The sequence below is a fragment of the Bufo bufo genome, chromosome 1 (assembly GCF_905171765.1).
Source record: "Bufo bufo chromosome 1, aBufBuf1.1, whole genome shotgun sequence".
Taxonomy (NCBI): domain Eukaryota; kingdom Metazoa; phylum Chordata; class Amphibia; order Anura; family Bufonidae; genus Bufo; species Bufo bufo.
In genome coordinates this window covers 705552952-705574524 of record NC_053389.1, presented here as the reverse complement: position 1 = coordinate 705574524, position 21573 = coordinate 705552952, and the positions used below count along the sequence as shown (strand labels likewise).

At 40.5% G+C, this 21573-nt stretch overlaps 1 long non-coding RNA gene across 6 annotated transcripts in view; it reads left to right on the top strand.

The window, feature by feature from the left end:
- LOC120985971 overlaps positions 1-21573 on the top strand; it is an 83034-nt gene that overhangs the window by 48852 nt on the left and 12609 nt on the right. For all 6 annotated transcript variants that reach the window (XR_005775622.1, XR_005775620.1, XR_005775619.1 and 3 more), the window contains exons 9-10: positions 7504-7676; positions 11484-11661. This is a non-coding gene — a long non-coding RNA (uncharacterized LOC120985971). The remainder of the gene's footprint in view (positions 1-7503; positions 7677-11483; positions 11662-21573) is intronic.

Sequence of the window (21573 nt, the reverse complement as noted above, 5' to 3'; positions counted from 1 at the left end):
AAAAACAGAACGGAAACAGAAAAGGCCTAAACCTGCGGATTTTCTCCACACAAATCCCTACAGAAAATTGACAAGCAATATGCCCCATGTGAATGTAGCCTTACAGAGTTTACACTCATATGACAGGTGTGTGCCACATTTATAGGTGCACCTGGTTCAAAAAAAAAAGTGTCCGAATGTATCCTGTGACATGCTCATAGATTTTCTGTGTGCCAAATTTATTGCAAAATAGAAAGGCTAACACTAGAGATGACCAAATTTGCTAAAATTCATTGAGGGTCCTATTTGGTCGAATTGGCTGCCAGGTTAGATTAGATCTGAATAAATTTGGACTGAATTGAAGGTGCCCTAATTACACTGAATACTTGTTTATGACGCTCTGAGGTCTCATAGGACTGCATACAACTCCTTTCAAGCTCTTTACCGCAAAGACAGCATTAGTAATATTAACATATATGGCTATGGACCCTTTCACACGAGCGAGTTGTAAACTCCGGACTAAAAGCGTGGGTATGCAGCAGCTCCCGTCCGGACCTCCCAGAACTGCCAGGGTATCATAGCATTACATTGATTTATGATGCTATGTAACCCTTAGGCCTCTTTCACATGGGCGTTATTTCCGCGCGGGTGCAATGCGTGAGGTGAACGCACTGCATCCGCACTAAATCTAGACCCATTCATTTCTATGGGGCTGTGCACATGAGTGGTGATTTTCACGCATCACTTGTGCGTTGCGTGAAAATCGCAGCTTACTCTATTTTGTGCGTTTTTCACGCAACGCAGGCCCCATAGAAGTGAATGATTATAAGGGAAAATAATAGCATTCTTAATACAGAATGCTTAGTAAAATAGGGCTGGAGGGGTTAAAAAAAATAAAAATATATTTTATTCACCTCATCCACTTGTTCGCGCAGCCCGGCTTCTCTTCTGTCTTCATCTGTGAGGAAAAGGACCTGTGGTGATGTCATAGTGAGGGATCATGTGATGGACCATGTGATGAGCACAGTGATGTCATCAAAGGTCCTTTACCCAGGTCCTGAAGAAAGAAGAAAGAAGAGGAGCCGGACTGCGCAAACAAGTGGATTAAGGTGAGTTAAATTATTTCTTTATTTTTTTAACCCCTCCATCCCTATTTTACTAAGCATTCTGTATTAAGAATGCTATTATTTTCCCTTATAACCATGTTATAAGGGAAAATAATTACATCTACACAACCTTGAATTCAAACCTGAACTTCAGTGAAGAAGTTCGGGTCTGGGTACCACATTCAGTTTTTTATCACGCGTGAGCAAAACGCGTTGCACCCGCACGATAAAAACTCAGCAACGGATCGCAATCGCAGTCAAAACTGGGGGTTTGCCGCAATGCACACGGGACGCATCCTCAGCCAAAACATGACGCCTGTGTGAAAGAGGCCTTACAGTTCTGGAATGTATTAGATAACACTGACAGCATTATGTCAGTGTTATTCAATACATTCCAGACCTCTAAGGGTTACATGGCATCATAAATCAATATAATGCAGTGCTGGGAGGTCAGGACGGGGGCTGCTGCATACCCATGCTGCGAGTCCAGAGTGTAAAACTCGCTCGTCCTCCTCCCAGACAGGCCCCTTCTGAGTTTGGGCTCCAAAGCAGCCGCTTCCCCTATAGCTACGCCCCTGGAAGGCTTTCATTACAAGTAAAAACTTAAGTTATGGACAGAAGTACTCTATATATAGCAGACCTAACAGAAAGGCAGATATCTCGCAGAGGACTACGTTTATGTTCTGGTTTCTCAACCGATCAGAGCAGCATATCGATTGTAGATGGGCCACACATCTGCCGGTGTCAATGGCGGATGTCCTGCTGACATAATTTAAGTGTATGGGGGACAAGCCATCATAGTAGCGATCACTTGTCCCCCACCCAGTATGTATCCAGTGTGAATGGTCTTTAAATGAGCATTATTCTACCTGACCTAACATTAGTCAGCGGTCATTTAGAGACAAGCATCAACCAGTGTATAACTATAAAATCTTTTTCTAAATTAGAAAAGACGTTAAAAATGGCTGGAATATTAAAATCTAGCTTTTTGTGCATAGAATACATTGGTTAGGAAGAGATAAAGCTTGACATGGTAGACCTATATCCAGTCTAAGAAGACAAGAAGGAAATACATGGTACTGGGTGCTGTTAGATGAGAAAGTCTCTCTACATCTGTTCAGAAACAGCGACCTATGAGTGAGTTTCACTATATGGAATGCTTGCTAACAACTCATGAATTTGTCCTAATTGTTTCCAGATTCAAGATCACGTCGCTTCCTCTGTGAAACATCTAATTTTCTTCCATGTAATAGGCCTATGTATAGTTTGATGCTTGTCGAATGTTGTTTTATGCAAGGGTTCCTGTAATATGTGCATTAAACGCTCCATTTAAAGCCCCTAACCCCGGAAAAAAATAATACTTTTTTTCCCTTTTTTTTCTTCCGTAAATGGGATGAATTAAAAAAATGTCTTTAGCAAAAAAAAATACCATGTCTCTATGGGAATATGGGACACAACAAATACAATATATATGATTTATTTTTACTTTTCTTCTTCATTTATTTTTGAAGTTTTTGTATTTTCATTTAGTGAATCTAAAAGGCTTCTTGTTTCTTGTTTGTGTAAATATTTACAAGTTTATTGTCCTTAATGGGGTGAACAGTTCTAATAGTTTCCATCTGAAGCAGGGAAAGCCTCCCAGAACATTGGGATTGTTGTGTTGCTTTGTTTGTTGTCTTTTATTAGCATGTAGGGAATAAAGTGATGGAACTTTTCTAAGGTACCCAAACATTACAGGAAAGTGGGCAGATGTTGTCAAGAATAACAAGCACTCTAACCTTAATGTAACAAAGACCTAACACTAATATTAGAGCAAATAGCTAGTCTAATAATAACAATTAACAGTGATTCCTTTAAGGAGTATTTCTGTTTTGGGCATTTATGGCATATCCTCAGGATTTGCCCTAAATGCCTAATAAGTTCAAGGCTGACTCACCAAACTCAGCCTCTCTCTCTGTTTTATTTTACAGTAACTCCAGCACTTGAATAACTTGACAAGTGGGATTTTCTTTGATGAGACAACACGTAAATAGGAACAGAGATCAAGGAAAAGTACAGTGGGTGTCATAGCTATTGAAACATTAAAATACCAGTTGCTGGGTTGCTGAATGTACTCATCAATGTACAGTTTTCACAGGGAACCTATCACGTTGAACATGGTGTCTGTGCGGCAGGAAGCATGTTCTAGAGCAGGAGATGCTGAGAAGATTGATGTATAGTTTTGTGGGAAAAGATTCAGTATAACCTATGAATCAAACCTTCATTTATTTAAATCTGATCTGCTCATTCTGATCTAGGAGTCCAGTGGGTGGTCGTACTCAGTGATCGATAACCCTTTCTGTATGTGTCCATAGAGAGGTATCTGTATCACTGAGTGAGATCAGAATGAGAAGAGATGTATAAATTACAATTTTTGCTGAATCTTTTCCCACAAAGCTGTATATCAATCTGCTCAGCTCATCCTGCTCTAGAACATGCTGCCTGCAGATTGCACTGCATTATAATGTTGACAGGTTCCCAGGTTCATTATAGAAAGGCTCTGCCTTTGGGTGAACAGGAGTTTAACAAAAAAAAACAAAAAAAAAAATAATGTCCACCTAGTCAATGAGTGAACGTGAAAAATGAGGTTAGCAGAGAAGAGCAGGATGCAAACATTGGGATACCTAGACTACCACAATAACCAGGAGCAACATATCCATAAAGGAGCCATGAGTTCATCTGTCCTGGGGTGTATCGTATGTTTCTATGCCTCTACACATCTACCCAATAGAGATGATTTAAGCTGATATTAGATGAGTAGATAATCTTGCAGATCATCTCTAACAACAGTTTTTATGAAAGCTCCTTAAAGATGGTTTGGCAGTGTAATATTGCAGCAGATTACCCAATGAACGAGCAAACACTCGTTTATCGAGTAATTGTAATATTTCAGCTGGTTTAAAAATCATTGTTTGCCGGTGGCAGATCGTGCTGTGTAATCACGATCTGCTGCTGGCGAAAAATGATTCAGTATTGGGACGAGCAATGGCATTAGCGATCACTCCTCCCCATAGTCTGGAGGAGACGGCTGCATGTAATAGCAGTGGTCTCCTCCACTGACTAGTGTTGATCACGAATATTCTAATTGCAAATTTTTATCGCGAATATTGGCCCTTTGAGAATTCGCGAAGATGTAGAATATAATGCTATATATTCATAATCGCGAATATTATATATTTTTTTTTCATCAGTAACCTCCCTTCTTGCTTGTGGGCCAATGAGAAGGCTGCAATGTCTTTGTCTGAGCTTAATTGCAAGCAGAGCCCTTGTAGCACACGGTGGATTGGTTGCTGGAGTAGGGTTCCCACCCCTGTCAATAGTAGATACAAAGACTCCAGCCGAAATTGTGTAAAGTGCAATTTTCGTTTTATTAGGTACACAATGGTGATTGCTACGGCAAGGTCAGTGACGTTTCGGCACATCCGTGCCTTCATCAGACTAGTGCCGCTTGAGGTACCGACGATAACAAGGTAGGACGCAGTGTGAGGATAAACATGCGGTTGTACCGCAGACAGGAAGACAGGCGCCATTGTCTGAGCTTAGCCACATCCCTAGCAACCAATAGGAAAGTTGCCTACCCATTACAATATAAGAAACTCCCCTGCAGCCATTTTCTGCAGTTTTCTTGCAGTTCTGAGAGACAGCAGTGACATTGCTGTGCTCTGTGCTTTCATCCGGATCCTATTCCTTATCCAATTACATTAGATAGATGGTTAGTTAGCTCATATATATAATACAGATAGTTAGTGGGAGATAGTCAGTGTCGGTTAGATAGTGCAGGGTGTTAGGTAGTGTGATAGGAATTAGTTTCTCTGCTGTCCATACATACATGCTACAGACATAGTGCTGTGATGTCACAACAATACTTAGTGCACCAATCAGTAATATCTACTCAGACCTGATAAAATGTGAAGTTGAATGTATTGCGCAAAAAATATGCGCATCATTAGTGCCGATTTGCGCAATTGCTTAAATATTGACTGGAGATCACAAATTCTAGAATTCGCAAATTTATTGCGAATATTGTGCGAAAAATTCACGAAATATTATGAAAAAGAATATTGCCTATGCTGCTTATCACTATCACTGACAAGCACATTTTTGAACGGGCCCCCATCCAGCAACCCTCTTCTCCCACTCAACCCTCACTCCTGCGGCTAGTAAAGATAGCTTTCTTAGACCAGGCCAGGCAGTTGCTCTATCTGTTTCCTACATGTATATACTGTATATGCTGTCACTGTATATAATGTCATGGTATGATACTGTTGAGGTGGCCCTGACAATAACATTTTTCAGTCCTCCTCCCGGGTGGGCCCCTTCTGAGTTCGGGCTCCATAGCAGTTGCTTTTCCTGCTTCCACTATAGCTACGCCACTGCAAAGGGGCACACACAAGTTCCATCCTTCAATTGCCACCTGCCATAGTTTCTGTTTGAAGCTGTGACAGTTACAGGAAGAGAGCTTCTGCAGAATGGACATGCCCCCTGAGAAAGGACGCGCCCCCTGAGCAAAGGCACACTCCTTGAACTGCCAGCTTAAAATAAATCTAGCAAATTGAGGCAATAAATGGGTGGAACTCTGAATCCACGTGAGATACAGAGCTGGTTCTAGCTTTGTTAGAACTGTTATCATCTGAAGGCACCCCTCTTAAGCTTTTTGGGTGTCCTGTAGCACCATAGTCATGTTTATTTTGAAAAATGTTTGGTATTTTAGATTTTGGAGTATCTTAATATTTTTTGCATCATAATAAAAGTTATGTTTTATGGTTGCCTGTATGTGAAGGGGAGTACAAACAGTGACAGCTTACTGTCCTATAGAAACTAAACTTGGCTATAGGCATGAAATTTCTTTCTGTGGATTGTTGCATTTTCAGCAGGTTCCATCAACAAGCTACTGACTCTAGTAACAGCAGGACAGTCTCTGCCACTGGGAGAAACAAGTATCTTATAAGTTAGATCATCCACATGACTATACTCATTGAAACAATGTGTTCGGCCAAGTGATCATTTGGTCAATAACCCTGTGATAAATGTAAAAGAGAAATATAAAAATGTAAAAGAAAAATACTTAACAGAAGTCTCTGATTTGCTCTGTATGGACAAGTTTTTTTCTTATTTCCAATATGGCTGTCAATGTTACTCCTGAATGGCTTATCTATTAAAGATCCAGTGCACTCTAACCTATTTTTCGGTCGATGTGCCTCTCTGATCCCCTCTATGTATCAATATTGTACAATTCGTAAGGCAGGTAATGACAGCATACTGCAATCTTTATTCTCGCAGGTTTTGTGAGAAAACTCCTACGACTGTATGAAAATGTGCAGATATAGGTCGAACAAATGTCTGTAAGATATCATGGCCTGCCTATTTATGCATGACTCTTTTTAAAGATTATTATGTAGATATATTCTGTGCGGTCAATGATAACAATATATAATAAATTACATTTGAGGTCACATGTCTTCTGATGGCAGTCTCTGACTCATCAGCAGAGAGTTACTTGACTGTTTATCTACTGGTTTCTTGCAGGTTGTTCATAGTGGTGATAGCATATGCTATATGTGTTTCATCCAGTAATCTTCAGTCACTTGTTCCAGTCTAGTATGACTTCTGAGGTCCCAGTTCTAGCTTCTTGAGCTTGTTTTTTTTTGTCTTCAGTTTCTCTGTAGGAATCCGTTCCTTGTCTGGTTGCTGGTGTCCAGGTATGGTTCGGTATTGCAGATTACGGTTTCCAATAGGAATATCTCTAAAGACAGTGAGTGATGTCAAGTAGTAGGGTCAGCATTTAGGGACACATCTAGAGAAAGATTCAAGGAAACGTAGATTCAAAGTCATTGTCTGTTTGTCCATTCATCTGTTCACTATATCATCCACATCATTTGTGTGTTTCATCATCTCACTACCATCAACATCATCCATTCGTGCAATCATCTGAATCCCATTACTATCTGTTTCAGTCATCTATTGGAGAGGTCTGATTTTCTAGTCTTCCTGTTAGCTGCTAGTGTAGTCATACATACTTCATGTTTTTTCTTTATTGGTCGGTTGTTGCATACTGTTTGGTTGTTGCATATCCCCAGGACTTACCACTGTAAGTCATAGTGATACCAGAGTACCAGGAGACACTCTTAGTACCTAGGAAAAGAGGATTGCTGTAGTCCAGTTCTGTTGTCTTGTGTCCAGCCACTGTTATTACAGTGCACATGTTCTGTATAGAGGATGGGCCCACAGAATTATGGACCTAAAAACCCTAGTCTAGGTAACTTTAGGTTTGATTCTAATTAAGGGTCATTTTCTCAATGAAAAGTATTGACAAAACCGATCAATACCAGTATCTTGCGACACTAGGTCTTAAACTTTAAAAAACATTTTTTTTTTACAGTCTGGAGCCCGGCATCATCTTTATACTTCATTGTATTTAAGAGCACACTGAGGTCAGTGACGAATATTATCCATGAAGGTATTCATCACACAATGAAGATAATGGATGAAGTAGTGGAGAGAAGAAGCAACATACTGGATACATACAGAAGTAAGTTCAGGTCAGCACAGAAGGTATTCAAAATGAAGAGGTTATATACCTTCCATTATTTATAAAGTGTTGAAAGTACTAGATTTATTCAGTAACTGCAATGGATAGCAACTGCATTTTTGTGCCCCTTTCTCACCATTTGATTAATTCTCTTTTTCAAAAATAGGGCCTAGGTCAACAAGCAAAGTAGTCTTCTGCTCACTATTATATACTGTACAATTCAGTGCAGGGTAGTCAGGGGACAGAGAAGATGGGACTAGTGTTGGAGTTTTCGGAGCAGTTTTTAATGCCATTTTTTGGCAGAATTTTTTTAAAGGCACCAAAATATTTATGTGAAGATCAAAAACTTGCAGAAGAGTTCTAAATTTTGTCTTACATAGTTTGAGGTCAGAAATTGGGGGAAATAGAAAAAACAAGCATCACAGGGCTCATCATTATATCAGTTTATATCAGAAGTGCACCAAAAGGAAAGCAATTTCATCAGGCTAATTGCCTAAAAGTGCAGGAAAGAACTTCATATGTTATTCTATTAGGAGTTTTTTTCTTCTTTTTTTACTTAATCACAAATAAGGACTGTGCTTCCCCAGGGAGAGTCGCATTCTAATTTACAATTGAACCACAGATCAGGGCAATCAATCTTAGGTAACACTTTTACAGTGTAATTGCAGCAACATGACACAGGAACACTCATTGCAAGACTTGGACTGGAGTAAGAGACAGGCACCAACCTCTGGAAGAGTGCTGGAATGTAGAAGAGACACTGTATCTATGAATATGCAATGAGAGCTTATTAGCGGCCCACTGTTGTAACTGTGATGAATGACATTATCTTCAGACTGGTACATTCTAAACATGAATTCTATAATGACCCATTTTTCATGGGTTGTCACTGGTGCTTGTGATGGTGCACACTCCTTAAGTAGCACATTGATTTCCTCATACCCAGACACTTAAATTACTCTTCTTATGTGGACAAAGACATTTCTTCATATGTCTTTCCTAGGTTGTGCTGAGCAAAGATAAACCATTGCAGTTTTGACTGCGCAAGTGTTATTTATTGAACTCTCCCATGTATCATTTCACGTTATATTCTCCTATGATTGGAAGATCAAGCAAAATTTCACTGATGATTGAAGCATACAATAAGGGAAAACACATCCTATTATAATTCCAGTGGTAAAGGACAGTTTGGTGATGCAGTGACATTCCCTAGTGTCAGACTAGCGGTTCCTTGGGTCCACCAGAGAAAATTATTCTAGGGGCCCTACCCTTATATCATTTATAAAATCTAGTATGTTTTAAATGAAAAAGACCCTAGAAGAAAGTGATTGGCTCTAAAGTCTAACAAATGTCAATTTTTTTTCTCATGCACCTTTTGGCCCATTATAGTGTCAGAGTTTTGGCCCATCAAAGGACCATCTGGTAATCTGGTGGGCCAGTCCAAGCCTGATGAAAACCATTAAAGGAGAGTATGGAGGCACATTGATCCTACTTACTGCCTTTGTTACGGATCAGTGAGTGTGAACCCACTGTGCCAACTAACCTGTTTGGCATGAGGCTAACTCTAAGGGAGCATTCACACGACCGTGTTGGTTTTGCGATCTGCAAATCACGGATCCGTGTGTTCTGTATGTCTTCAGTTATCTTTCCGTTTCCGTGCCGTATGTCAGTATAATACGGACGTGGTGCTTCCGTGTGTCATCCGTTTTTCAAGGTCCGCAAAAAACTGAAATGGGACTGAAATGGGGTTTCCTAGAATGTTTTCAGTCCAGGGGTCCGCAAAAAATGGATGACATATGGATGCATTTCCGTTTGCTATCCGTTTTTTATGGACCCAATGACTTTCTATGGGGCCACGGACCGCAATTTGCGGCCAAGTATAGGACATGTTCTAAAATAAAAGCAGCGGACACACGGAACGGACAGCACACGGATGACAATGAAAGGCATTCCGCAATTTTTGCGGACCCATAGAAATGAATGGGTCCGTGCATTGTCCGCAAAAATTGTGGAACAGACGTGGAACGGACGCGGAAGAAAAACACGGTCGTGTGAATGCTCCCTAAAAGTGTTATTCTGGCGCTCTACTAGTATTCATCCTTCAACCCCTATACAGGGATGTGGACTTCACTGTGGGTTAGCAACCAGAATGCTACCTCCTGGTATAGTTCCAATGTAATTGGCAGCTAACCCACTGGGATACGGGACACTACTTCAAACCCCAGAGGTTTTAGGTACATAAAATGCACAAAAAATGCATAAAAAAAACATTACACTTACACTGAATATGTGGTTTTTGGCAGACATTGGCTGTAGGAAACTTGACTGGATTGCACAGACACAGGGAACCCACACTGGAATCGCAGAAGCAGTCTGGACAGTCACTAATACTGGAACTGCAGATAATAGCAACACAGAACTGGAGACACTATGAGGGCTTGTGGTCCGGGTAATTCTGAATGCAGGAACAAGGGAGACAGGAACCAAGACTGTAGCACAGACAGGGCATACAGACTAAGACAACTTATGCATGAACTTGAATTGAAATTTGAACACTGAGGTCAGGAGTACACAGGCAATATGGGTGCAAGGCAGGAGCACATACTGGATAATGCAGGTTTAATACAAGAGAAACACAAAGTCTTCTAAACACTTTTGCTGGTCAAAGGGAATCTGAAAGCTCAGGCACCTTATGCCTAGAAAGGGTGCCTTGAATCCACAGGGACCATCAGCCATAGGCTGGGAAGGTTTAATGAGTGCGCACAATGGCCCTTCACAAGGCCTTGCAGACCTGGACTTGTTTTTTTAGTTTAATATTGGCCATAGACATAACAGTTACTCGGTACACCATACAATATTTTTATAAGTCGTGGTGGAACTGCTGCTAAGTGGCCTTTGATGTTTGAGAAAAGTTTAAAGGGTTTTTCTGCCTTTTATTAAGTGATGGCTTATCCTCAGGATAGGTTATCTCTAGCTGATTTGCATCTCTAGAACCTGCACTCTCGCAATCAGCTGTCCAGCAATAGCTCTAGTGCCGAAGCAATGGGAACAGCACTGGAGTGACCAACTCAGTCCACTACAAAGTTGTGGGGCTGTCTGCTTCCACCATTGGAGCTATTGCCCATCAGCTAGTGATGGCCTATACATGTGGCCAGAGACTAATTGCAGATTTTTGGTATGGCATCTGGAATTAATGTACAGTACAATACATATGAATGTTTATTAACATTAATCCATACAAAAACTTGGAAAAAGTCTACTGGGATTGAGGGCATGCTGCAGATATATAAATCTGAAGCATACTTTATCTGGCACTGGCTTTTTGGGAATTTGCTGAAGATCACCCATCTATAGCAAAATCTGCATTACAATCTGATGTACAGTCCACATACAACAAATGAATATTTTGTCAGTGATTTCAGATGATTTCACACATGGGCACAAGGTTTAAGTGTATCTGTTCCTAATGGGCCCAACACAGATATGCTGCATTTCAGTTGTGGGTCCTTGTCTATAGTGTATTATTTTTGAGACTCATGCACATGGCCGTGTCTATATTTCTCTGCAAAAGATGGATCAGCAAAATCAGGACACCTTCTGTGTGCATTCTGTGTTTTTCTCACTCATCAATATATACATCTTGTCTGCAAATACGGACAAAAAAAGGACATGTTCTATAATTCGAGGAACAAAAAAAAAATACAGAGGTGTGCCCCATAGGAATGAACAGACACAAAAAATATGACCATGTGCATGAGGCTTTAAGCAGTGGCCCCTAAAATCAAGGGATAACATAACTGTGTTTCATACATGTGAAAATTTCCTTTCAGGACGCAGAACAGGAAAGGAAAAAAAGGAAGAGGAAAAGGCAGTTATGTAGAAAAAAAAACTAAAGAGATGGAGAAAACACCAAAAAAATATCATGGATGATATCAAGTCTCATCAAAACTGTTGGTTACCAGCCAATAGTCATAAGATCGTGTGACCCTCGTCATGGACCACATTGAGGTATATAATAATGAAATAGATGTTTATGTTTCCTTTTTATTTTGATGATTTGTATGACTTGTGAAGTATAATACTTTTGCCTTAGGTTTTTGAAAAGCAATTTGCACTATCCATATGATTCCTTGCATTAGGCTGCAAAGGGGATTTGAGATTTTACAAATGACTCTTTATTTTTTCGATCAAAATTACTTTTCTCACAGAAGTCCCAAGCTGTGATATCCTGGTTAGTTGGAGGTGAAAATAAGGTTGGCAAACACATAAATGTGGGAAAAGTGGAACAGTAAAGTAACGGTAAAGAAATAAAAGATCCCTTCCAAGTGTCCATTCTGGTGTTTCATATTTATGTCAGACTCTTAGCAGAAAATATTAAAAAGTAAAAACAAACAAACAAACAAACAGAAATGTACATACAAAGACACTGCTTTATTAAATGAACATTTTATACATAGAATTTTAGTACAGTAAGTAGTCTATCTGTGAGGTGAATGTGATTAAAATCTATGGAGACTTCACCCTATCTATTGTAAACCTCATATCATATAGAAAATAATAAATATCACATCAATAGTACACACTGTGGAAAATGACAGGAACAGGCATATGGTATAAGTCAGTAATGGCAAACCTTTTAGAGACCAAGCACCCAAACTGCAATCCTACAACCCACTTATTTAATGCAAAGTGTCAACACAGCAATTTAACTTGAATACCAATATATTATATCTTCCATGTGCTTTACCATTTAGCTATAATAGCCTGCCTACATTCAGTGCGCTGCCTGTGCCGTTCATAGCGCTGATGAATAACAGGAAAAGTCTAAGGCATATTGGTACACCATAGACTTTTCCCAGGGTGCGGGTGCCCACAGAGAGGGTTCTGAGTGCCGCCTCTGGCACCCGTGCTGTAGGTTCGCCAGCACTGGTATAAGTGAATAGAGATGTCCCGAACTATTCACCGGCGAACAGTTCCCGGCGAACATAGCTTGTTCACATTCGCCGCGGCGGGCGAACATATGCGATGTTCGGTCTGACCCCTATACATCATCATTGAGCAAACTTTGACCCTGTACCTCACAGTCAGCAGACACATTCCAGCCAATCAGCATACCCTCCCTCCCAGACCCTCCCACCTCCTATCAAAAAGCAAGGACAGCATCCATCTTAGATTCATTCTGAAGCTGCAGTGTCACAAATTTGACTAAGTTGTAATCGCAATGCAAATTCAACTTAGAGCTGGGTTCCTAATGGTTGTATTGCTAGAATATAACGAAGATTGAGAATATAGTGCTATATTCGTTATATTCGTCAATTCTAGCAATACAACCATTAGGAACTCAGATCTAAGTTGAATTCGCAATGGGATTAATGCAGGTTAAATTAATCGCATTGCGAATTCAACTTACCACACTCTGCGTCAACTACGTAATTTTCCATGGGAGTTTTGCCATGGATCCCCCTCCGGCATGCCACAGTCCAGGTGTTAGTCCCCTTGAAACAACTTTTCTATCACTATTGTGGCCAGAAAGAGTACCTGTGGGTTTTAAAATTCGCCTGCCTATTGAAGTCTATGGCGATTTGCCAGGTTCGCCCGTTCGCGAACATTTGCGTAAATTCGCGTTCGCCGTTCGCGAATGGAAACTTTTATGTTCGCGACATCTCTATAAGTGAACACTATTTTTTTCATGCATTCGGAGCCGGAGGATAATTATACAGCCAAGTGTGAATAAACTGTTGTTTTCACAGCAACTAGACACAGCCATTATAAAGTGGTATGAAACTGAATGCAAAAACCCATATTTGCTATCACTTATTTGTAGGGGTTTATGAAATGAATATTATTCTTTACACAATTTTTGGTATCAATCCCTCTTGAGCATGGACAGGTGTTTCATCATCGGGGCAATGAGCTGATGACCATTAGTCCAGCTGATGGAAACCCTTGGAATCAGCTGCTATTTCCAGGAAGCTGGCAGCTCTTCCATATTTCCCCTGAAACAGGCCTACAAAGAAAATGTAGTATTACATAGTGGCCGTTGAAATCAGATAATTACTGTCTTTGGCTAATAATGAGGAGAAGTCATAAACAATAGACCCCCCCCCCCCCCATCATGGCAGCCATGTGTTCTAATTCTGGCAGAGGTTGTACTGATGGAACAACTATTTGAAATACCTAACATGTTCTAGATAACTTTAAGCTACCAATGACAATAGACATTCTATATGTTTGTCAGACTCCACAGCTGCTGTACCACCACACAGTGGTAGAGGTCTGGGAAGAATATACTAGACAGAAGTGCCCCTAAAAAGCGTGTTTGACACAAAGCCCATGCCTATTGCCAAACTATGCTACACAATCTCACATAGGACAACATCACAAAACCCCCAAATATTTGACTGAAAAACAAAAAAAATCTCAATTGCATTTAGTCCACAGAACACTCTTAAAGTTTTGAGGTGTCCATTTAAATCTTAGATTCTAGAACTATAACTGGTATAAAGTAGAACTGGCTTAGATGCCCTTAGCCAATCAGACTTCACCTCTAATTTTTGACAGCTTCTTTGGAAAATGAAAGGTGGAATCTGGTTGGTTGCTATGGGCAACTAAGCCAGTTCTACTTTACACCAGTTTGATAAATTACCCCATATATGTTTTTTAAAGAGTCTCTTTCAGCACTGCTGATATGCCTGGTTTAGTAAAGATTTGCATTTCTCATAAAATAACAATTTCGGAGCATATTTTCTTATAATTCTTCATTGTGCCATTCCTCCGTTATTCCTCTAAGGCATTTATGAATAAACTGACAAATGGGTTTTACCATTCCTCCCCTATCAAGGGGGTGTCCCTACTGATTGGACAGAGTCAGACAGTGTATTTATTCATACCTATTTAGAATAATATCAGGAATAATACAATACATTGCCCTCAGTTATTACATGGAGGATACTGAGATGTCCTCTTTACAGAATGTATCATCAGAAATTACAGATGCCAATACTAGATGGAGATGAGAAAGAGGTTCCATATTGAATTTTAAAAACAGGTCTTCAAAAAGTCCCTGCTGCAACCTTCCACTGACGGTAGAAAATTGCAAAAATAACAGTTGATGTATAAAAATGTGTTCTCCTTATGTATGACAAAAAGATGGACAGTGCAGTGCACAGGAAAGTATCTGCTCATCTGGCTCTCCTATATGATTAGAAACATAACTTCTGTTAAGCTGCCTATACATGTTCAGGTTTTGTCCTGATGCAGTTTTGAAAACCAGGTGTGGATTCACAAAAGAGGAGGTGTGGAATCTGCCTGTTATACTTGCTTGATCCACACCTGATTTTGGCTTCAAAAGGCTATCAAAAACCTGAATGTGTACAGGCAGCCTGGAGCTGAGGCTGCACCTACATTTTTTGTAAGGCTAGGTTCACATCTGAAGTGGGGGTTCTGGCAAAAAAAACACTGCATGCAGCTGCCGGTACTCATGCCAGACACGCACTAGATCCCATTACAGTGAATGGGATCTGTTGGGCGGCGGCGGTGTCTGCATCCGGTAGTTCTGGTAACTATTGTGCTACCTCTGTAGTCCAGAACATTAAATGGACTTGTGCCTGTCAGTGTATGAAGTAAATGCCTAATACAGAGATAAACAAGTATGGGAGGCACAAATCAACAACTACCTGTTGGCTCCATAAGACAAAAGTTTCACCCCACTATGGCATAGTAGAGATGAATCCTGATGTGTATCTCACCAGTAAAGGCTCACTCTCGATTAAAAGCTTGGAGCATATATAGCAAGAGAAAACCAACCACATATTGCTAATAACACTTGAAGATAATACCTTCATCAGCAGGCTTGGACTGGCCCACAGGGGTAAAGGTGAATCCCCCGGGGGGCCACTGATCCAGGTGGGCCCCTAGTCTCCCAACCCCTGCACAAGTCGCACTTAACACATTAGATTTACTGTACTACATACATATATTCAATGTGCAGCACCTCAACCAGCCTATGTTAATATAAAAAACTTGTTAAATTATTTATTATATTTGAATGTATATGTACGGTGGGCTGCCCAAAATAAATTTTACTGGTGGGCCCTAGGTACCCCAGTCAAACACTGTTCATCAGGATTTAATACCTCAAAGATGTCTGACAGGCTTTTGGCTTCTTGTACATGGATGTAGATCTGCATACGGATGCCATTTATTGCTGTACTTCCTAAAGCAAGTACAGGTGCAGCCCAGCAATTAGCAGTAATTTGCATAATTCACATTTATTATCTACCTACAGAATAGTTGATAAATGACCATTGGAGGACACATCACTGGGACAACACCGATCACTAGAACGGGAGTCCTCTCTTCCTCCCCATTCCACTACTGTAATGACGAGTTTAGATTGAGTCTACACATTGTCACTCCAATCAAAGTCTATGGGACTGACAGAGCTAGCTGAGTACAGTGCTTAGCGATCTTCATCCATCCCATAGACTTTGAATTGAGTGGCACTTTGCATGTCTGCACGACCAGGGTAGCATTGTTCTACTGATCCTTGGGGTCCCAACAGTGATACAACCATTTTAACATTATGGTCAGCTAAGGCTACTTTCACACTTACGTTTACATTTTCCGATATTGAGATCTGGCAGAGGATTTGGCTTCTGGCTTCCATTTTGTCCCCATTTATTGTCGATGGGGACAAAACTAAACTGAGCAGAACGGAATGCTCCAAAATGCATTCAGTTCCATTTGGTTCCGTTCTCATACCGGAGAGCAAACCGCAGCATGCTGCAGTTTTCTTTCCATCATGGGATGCGGAGCAAAACAGATCCAGCATGACCCACAATGCAAGTCAATGGGGACGACTCCGTTTTCTCAGACACAAGGATCAGGCAAAAATGCAAGTGTAAAAGTAGCCTAAGTCAGTGCGTGAATATACTGATTATCTATAATTAAATCCACCCATAGTTGATGCCATATCCATAATTATTTCATACCAGAATATATTAAAATTATAACAGGCATTTAAATTATTATAAGAAATTATATAATTGAGAAACAGTGGGCTAATAAAAACTATTCCTCCCCTCTATTGATCCATTCAGCATGCCTTTTCTGTGTTTAAGGTGTTCTGGCAGCTGTTAATCATGTGGCGAGGAAATATTATTAATAAGATTTGCAGATTAGGAAATAATTCTAGCGAAGGCGTTCTCCATTTTCCTATCATTAGGAATCTTGACCAGGTGTGGTAAGCCGGCCGGATCTGTATATAAAATAACGGGTATGATTCTAATTACAACCAGCGCTGGAATTCTAGGTTCTGATTTGCAGCTCGCAGCTATACCTTATGCACTCCACTAACTTTCTTTTTCCTGGTGCCACTAATGACATTTTCAGTCATTAATGAGTTAATAAAAATTTCAAAGTCATCTGGGTTTAGATAAGTGGAAAGAAAGAGGAGCATTGTGCCTGTAATGACAGGCTGCCTGCTGCCCTTGGGATGTCATGGGTCAGACATGTTAAGAATGTGTGCACCCAATCATCTGCTGATCTTTATCAGCAGGCCCTCAAGCACAATCCAAGCCAGGCCTGTATGGGAACTCCAATGAATAAACAATGCCTTCTTGGATTGTTGCCGGCTGTGTGATATACTGAATGGTTTATACATTCTAAAACACGATGACATTAGCAATCAATATACCAATTACTGGACAAGTTATTGGCCTAGGAATGCGCATGTCTTGATCCTAAACGCACTTTGAACACGGTACCTGCCAAGGCGGCCATTGATATTGAACCCTTGAACTTCTGCAGACATAGGGCATCTCAGTGCACTTAAATGTTATTGAAGACAAATGTAAAGAATGTGTTCAGTGCACATATAAAGTTCATCAGATCTGGACACGTATGAAACAAACTCCAAAAGCTGTAAGACAAAGGAGCACATTTGACAGGTAGCATTGGATTGTACATTAAAGGGGTTGCGTCACTTCAGCAAATAGCATTCATCATGTAGAGAAAGTTACTACAAGGCACTTACTAATGTATTGTGCTTGTCCCTACTGCCTCCTTTGCTGGTGGAATTCATTTTTCCATCACGCTATACACTGCTCGTATTCAGGGGTTACAGGACTGAAGCTGCTGCGCATAAATGCCTATGAGCGATCCTACGGTCCCGGCCACCAGAAAGGCAGGCCCCCTTTTTCTATAGCGTACAAGCACGACCACTGCTGCTGGATTGCAGTGTATAATGTGATAGAAAAATGAATCGAGGCAGCAAAGGAGACAATATGGACAATCCCAATACATTGGTAAGTGCCTTGTATTAACTTTCTCTACCTGATAAACGCCATTCGCTGAAATGAGACAACCATGGGTTTCAATTGGAGTAGCCAGAGCGATATGCACTGCATAATAGTCTCCCTTCAATCTCAATTGTATTATTAAAAAGCACAGGTTATTCTACTTCTACTAAAGGAACAACTGTTTCTGTGTCCAAAATATGGCGCAGGGCTCAGCATATATTCCATTGACTTTGCCCCTCTCCTGCATAACGGAAACCAGACGGATCCGTTATACTGGCCATAGACTTCTATGATATTATGCATTCCGTCATGAAATTGCCTTATGGTCCGTGGTAATGGAATCCATAACGCAATTCACCATATACCCAAACCTGAACTCGAACTTCAAAATTTGAAGTTCGCTCATCCCGAGGGATAACGTCTCAGAACCACAATTCCATTTTAAAGCAAATATTCCCGGTGGTCAAAGAGAATGAAGGTGATAACTACATTGGTTATCGCCTTCGTTGGTGCTTTAAGGCAGTTATTTTTTAGGGCAGTTCTGAAACCGGAAACCCACACTGATTAGCTGTTTTAGGCAGCCGCTGGCACCCGAATCTATACGGTGGACGAAGGCTCCATCCACTGTGTGCTTTTCAACCTCAGCACAATGCAGCTCAGCTCTCATTGACTTAAAGGGAACCTGTCATCAATTTTATTCTGACCTCACTGAGGGCAGCATAAAATAGTGACAGAAATGCTGATGTCAGCGGTGTGTCACTCATGAGCTAAAAGTAAGTGGTTGCCGAGAACCAGCATCATAATCATTGCAGTCCAGGCCTTGAGAAGAGTCAAATCTACCTGAGAAGAGTCCTGGTTATTCATAATCTCCTGCTCTCTAATCCATCTGCTGATGATTGACAGTTCTCTTCTAGGGAGAAAACTAGGTAGAAGACTGTCAGTCATCAGCAGGTGGGCAGGGAGAGCAGGAATTCATGATTAACCAGGACTCTTCTCAGGTGGCCGGGACTTTTCCAGGCCCAGTCTGCAATGATTATGATGTTGGTTCTCGGCAACCACTTATTTTAAACTTAGAAATGACAGACCGCTGAAATCAACTCGCCTGTCTCTTCTTTATTCTGCCGTTAGTATGGGTAGCATAAAGTTGATGACAGGTTCCCTTTAAATGGGCAGTGAGCTGCAGTACCCCTTCTGTTTCCAGTCCTTTCATAGTATGGTTTCTGTAGCTGGCAGCTGATTGGTGGGGGTGCCTCATGTCAAACCCCCACTGATCTGATATTAATTAATGACCTATTCTGAGTGTACAATGTGAGTTATGTTATGTTTTTTCATTTTTAAAGAGCAAAAAATGAGAGCATTACAAGCCAAATTACACAAATCAGTTGTACAGGGGTTATGGTACATTATATATGACCAATAAGGCTTGGTTCACATCTGCACCTGAGGTTTCGATAGGAGCCTCTGTTGCAGATTTTAGAAAAAAAATAAAAAGGTTGAAAACAGTACTTTTTCCATCAGAATATCAATTTTTATGCTGGCAATCCAGCGCACGCCATTATAGTTAAGGGGATCTGTCGGGCACTGGCATATGACAGAGCTGTTGAATCTGGTATTCTGTTCCTATGTCAGAACAGAATATAGGAATTTGGCCACAGATCTGAACTTAGCCTTAACTGTATAGTTTTCCTATCTAGAAAAAATTATCATGCCATAAGGGGGTATTCTGGTACAAATAACAAAGTTAGACCAGCACTTCTAAACAATACGAAATAAAGTACAGGTGCCCGCTACCATGGCTGCAATGCAAAAGCAAACACTATATGCAGCCGCACACTGCTCCATGCAAACACTGGAAACATGGGTTAATCTGAACCGCACACTGCTATACTTACTGTACATGAAAATTACAAGCTCTTTGAGCACGTTTTTTAACAAAATTGTGTTGGGCCATGTACCAGCAACAAGGTGGCTTCTGCAGATGGGACATACACTTATAGACTTGCCTCTCCTGGGCCTTGGTCTAAAACATTCAGGGCAATGTAGGTTTCAGCTACACTATGCTCTATGTAGAAAGCTTGGACAGAAGGGCAGGAATGCACAGTCCAAATATGAGGCAGCCACTCCCCCAATGGGCAATGCAAAAAACAAAGACCAGTCCCGCTAAAAAATATAAAATAAAGTACAGCTGCATGCTGCCATGGCTGACATGCAAAAGCCAAAAGTCACTATATGGATTAGCACCACGGTTGCCAATCATCCTGAAATTTCTGGACAGTCCATAAATATAGGCAACTTTTTTCCTGTGTCTGTGAAAAAAAATAGGGTTTCTGGGATTTTTTTGAGGCTGCTGGTACTTGGTTATTTCGGTGGTAATTATCCTCATTTTACAGCTCACAGTAAGTGCCTACCAGTATATTGAGCTATATACTTGTATTACTTTTTTATTATTCATTATGGTTTTCTAATATGGCCGTAAACAATGTTGGCTGTCTGTGATTTTGGGATAAGTTGTCCAGAAAAAAGGAAAATTCTGGTTGGCAACCCTGATCAGCACACTTGCCATTGGTAGATGTGCCAGACACAAAAAATGTGCAGAAAGATCATCTAATTGTCATGTACAGTAAGTATAGCAGTAATGAAATTCAGATGAACCCATGTTTCCAGTGTTTGCATTTGTCTTTGCACATGGAACGTTGTGCTACTACATAGAGAGGATTCTGGTCTCAGAAAACAAATGTTAGTCTTTGCATAATAAACAATTTATATTCTTTCTGTATTAAATCTTTTAAATTCAAGATTCAAAGAGGGATAAATGAATGTTCACTGATAGCTCAATGTGAATAGAGCCCAAATGGTAAAACTTTCTACATTGTGAAATTGAGGTCTAGGTCATGTCGGCCACATACCCCTTTCCCATTGGTAGGGTAAATCTGCTTATTGCTCTCATGCTGTCCTCCTCTTCTACAAATCAAGGTAAGGGGAATACACTGTAGAAGTACTGTAGCCTCCTATCCTGTCCAGAACCAGTAGCAGAGGGGACACTATTTAAAGATTTGTTATGGGCACCAATCTACTTTATAGAGGTTCTATAGATAATTCAAGATAACGGTGAGTTCACACCAGCGCTATTTATCTCCATTCCTCTGCTTGGTTATAGGAGCAGAACAACTAAAATAATGGAAATTATTTGGCAAACTGACCCAGACAGAGCCAAGCAGATCCGATTGACTATGCAGGTGCAACTCGAAAAGTTAGAACAGCGTACAAAGTTAATTTGTTTCAGTAATGCAACTTAAAAGGTGAAACTAATATTTGAGATAGACTCATTACATGCAAAGTGAGATATATCAAGCTTTTATTTGTTATAATTTGGTTGATTATGGCTTACAGCTTATGAAACCCCAAAGTCACAATTTTGAGGTACCCTTTGCTCAGGGGGTATGGATTAATTAGCTGACTAGAGTGTGACACTTTGAGCCTAGAATATTGAACCTTTTCACAAAATTCTAATTTTAAGTTTTAGGCATTACTGAAATAAATGAACTTTTGTTTGCACAATATTCTAATTTTTCGAGTTTCACCTGTAATGAGGTCCATTGGTCTCCATTCAAGATCCTGC